The following is a 3,717-nucleotide window of genomic DNA, read 5'->3' as shown; positions in this document are numbered from 1 at the left end:
TGGGGGGGTTTATAAGAAGGTAAAAGTTATACTGAGGATGAAGGACCTTTTTAGAGGACGTGATGGACGATGACCAAAACCGGACCATTGGATTTTCTGAAACTAACATTTGCATGACTTTGAGTATATTATCTGTTTCACTTGCTAATGTCAAACACTTCTGTTTATGTGAGGGAGGGGTCATGCTAGTCTGTACTGCGGGGGGGGGGGGTCATGCTAGTCTGTACTGCGGGGGGGGGGGGGGGTCATGCTAGTCTGTACTGGGGGGGGGGGTCATGCTAGTCTGTACTGTGGGGGGGGGGGGGTCATGCTAGTCTGTACTGCGGGGGGGGGGGTCATGCTAGTCTGTACTGCGGGGGGGGGGTCATGCTAGTCTGTACTGCGGGGGGGGGGGGGGTCATGCTAGTCTGTACTGCGGGGGGGGGGGGGTCATGCTAGTCTGTACTGCGGGGGGGGGGGGGGTCATGCTAGTCTGTACTGCGGGGGGGAGGGGTCATGCTAGTCTGTCCTGCGGGGGGGGGGGGGTCATGCTAGTCTGTACTGTGGGGGGGGGGGGGTCATGCTAGTCTGTACTGTGGGGGGGGGGGTCATGCTAGTCTGTACTGTGGGGGGGGAGGGGTCATGCTAGTCTGTACTGTGGGGGGGGGGGGGTCATGCTAGTCTGTACTGTGGGGGGGGGGGGTCATGCTAGTCTGTACTGTGGGGGGGGGGGTCATGCTAGTCTGTACTGGGGGGGGGGGGGGGTCATGCTAGTCTGTACTGCGGGGGGGGGGGGGTCATGCTAGTCTGTACTGCGGGGGGGGGGTCATGCTAGTCTGTACTGGGGGGGGGGGGGGTCATGCTAGTCTGTACTGCGGGGGGGGGGGGTCATGCTAGTCTGTACTGCGGGGGGGGGGGGGTCATGCTAGTCTGTACTGTGGGGGGGGGGTCATGCTAGTCTGTACTGCGGGGGGGGGGGGTCATGCTAGTCTGTACTGTGGGGGGGGGGGTCATGCTAGTCTGTACTGTGGGGGGGGGGTCATGCTAGTCTGTACTGGGGGGGGGGAGGGGTCATGCTAGTCTGTCCTGCGGGGGGGGGGGTCATGCTAGTCTGTACTGCGGGGGGGGGGTCATGCTAGTCTGTACTGCGGGGGGGGGGGGGGTCATGCTAGTCTGTACTGGGGGGGGGGGGGTCATGCTAGTCTGTACTGCGGGGGGGGGGGGTCATGCTAGTCTGTACTGCGGGGGGGGGGTCATGCTAGTCTGTACTGCGGGGGGGGGGGGGTCATGCTAGTCTGTACTGTGGGGGGGGGGGTCATGCTAGTCTGTACTGGGGGGGGGGGGTCATGCTAGTCTGTACTGTGGGGGGGGGGTCATGCTAGTCTGTACTGCGGGGGGGGGGGGTCATGCTAGTCTGTACTGCGGGGGGGGGGGTCATGCTAGTCTGTACTGCGGGGGGGGGGGGGGGTCATGCTAGTCTGTACTGTGGGGGGGGGGGTCATGCTAGTCTGTACTGGGGGGGGGGGTCATGCTAGTCTGTACTGTGGGGGGGGGGGGGGTCATGCTAGTCTGTACTGCGGGGGGGGGGGGGGGGGTCATGCTAGTCTGTACTGGGGGGGGGGGGTCATGCTAGTCTGTACTGTGGGGGGGGGGTCATGCTAGTCTGTACTGCGGGGGGGGGGCGTGTTGCCCCTGTACGTTATAGACTGAAAAACAGTAAAGGGCTCACCTCCTCATCTCTTACTCCCCTCTCTCTCTCTGGCCTTTTTTCGATCTCTCTCCATTCAAAGTGCTAAATGTTACATGAGTGTGCAGCCCCTAGCCAGGATCCTATAGCAGTGTTTACTGCTGCTTCCTGCGGCCGTCACTGGACACGCACCCCATCCTGATGAGGAGGAGGGGCCGTGGAGACCACACCGCACTGGAGAACTGTCTGTCCATCTCCTTATGAAGAACACACAGCTTCAACCGAGCCGTGCGCTCGACACAACACAGCCATGTGTGTTCAACTCAGGTTCAGGACACACATGTTGTTCATTTAATGTTCAGGTGGTGTTTACTTCCCCGATTCTTACCACAGAAATACTGAAGCACAGAAGCACACTTCTGATCCTTGATCTCCTGCTGTAGCCTACTTTCTATATGCACTATTTGTACGGTGCTTTTGATAAAACCGTCTGCTAAATAAATCAAATAAAAAAAGGTTGTGGACAATAATGATGCAGTTTCTCTGTAGCTACTGTCTTCTGTAGGTACATGAAGCGAATCGTCCCAAGCAATACCAGGACAGGCAAGAATAGCCGCCTTTGAACAACGAATCTAAAGCGATAATACGTTCTTCCAAGCTTTTTTGTGTATTTCCTGTGATGCGAAACATTTGCTTTCCAAAAATATATAAAGACTGTGCAGCACAGCTGAAATGAAACACTCAACGAGAACGGTCTTTTGACAGAATTGTCGTTGTACAATAAGCTCTCACTGTCAACTTGTGGGCACATATTAGCTATCATTTGTGACACTTGTTAGGTGTTACGGGTTTCAAACTGTCGTCGTCAAAGACTGAACAAACCTCCCTGGACGCCTGGGATTCTAAGCAGTAAATTACATTATCTTCCTGGTATTCATGAAGGATAGAAAACCCATTGGTCATTTGAACGGTTTTGCAGAAGTCTTTCTTACCTTTGAATACTTTCTTTGTTGTTGCCCATCCTCCGTAATCTTGTCTTTTTATAAGGACAAGGGTTGAAATTCTGAAGTCATTTCAGAAATCGATTGGATGGCACACTTGGAGTAGTCTACTTCTGGTAGGACTTGATTTTACTGCCGTGTTTTAGATGGTCTCAACAGGAAAATACGGCTGTGAATAGAAACAAGTGTTTATACAGCTTCCTGATTATTTTTGTAAATACAGTATAGGCCTACTGCTTTTTTTTGGTTGCTACTGACAGAAATAAATAACTAGTAGGATAATTACATAAATATAAGCCAAATGTGTACCCCGTTTCAATAAATGTCCCCAGTAATAAGTATCTAAATCAAGTTGACCTGTTGTGTCTACTGTTTTCAGAATTTGCTGTGTGACTAGAAGCTCTGCTTCTCCCACAGGTGTCTCAGCGGACTGTAATGTTGTGAGCTTGTTTCAGGCCGGTTGAACAGCATACTTCATTAGGCTTCAGATATCTGATTGGTCCATCCAAGTGAAGCACTCCTGAGCAGGAAGAGTATACCTGAGGGAGACGGTGTACTGCTGCACACGCACGCACACACACCACACACACACCCACACACACCCCCACACACACACCCCTCCCTCTCACACCCCTATTTCTCTGTCTCCTCTTATTCTGTCACCCTGTTTCTCTCTCTCACTCGCTCTTTCCTCTCTCTGCCTCTTTATCTCTCTCTGCCCACCCCCCCTCTCAAACACACACGCATACTCACAGACTTACACATGCTTATCACCATGGTGATGAGAGTTAGCTTGGAGATGGTACCTGAGCGTGTAGAGGTGTAGATGCAAATAAGATGCAGGTATTATCTCAGTTCATAACGATGGGCATTACGGGTGAGTGAGCGCTGATTGAATTTCATTTGTTACCCACATTTGAGGAAAATTAAATACTTACCATTGAAGTGTGGCTATTGAAAGTTCAGGGGTTCTTTTTCTATGACAAGTTGTATTGATGTGTCATGATGAATCATGACAGTACACCCATACACCCTTCACACAAACACACA

Source organism: Osmerus eperlanus, chromosome 21 (assembly GCF_963692335.1).
Source record: "Osmerus eperlanus chromosome 21, fOsmEpe2.1, whole genome shotgun sequence".
NCBI lineage: Eukaryota > Metazoa > Chordata > Actinopteri > Osmeriformes > Osmeridae > Osmerus > Osmerus eperlanus.
This window is presented reverse-complemented; position numbering follows the sequence as displayed.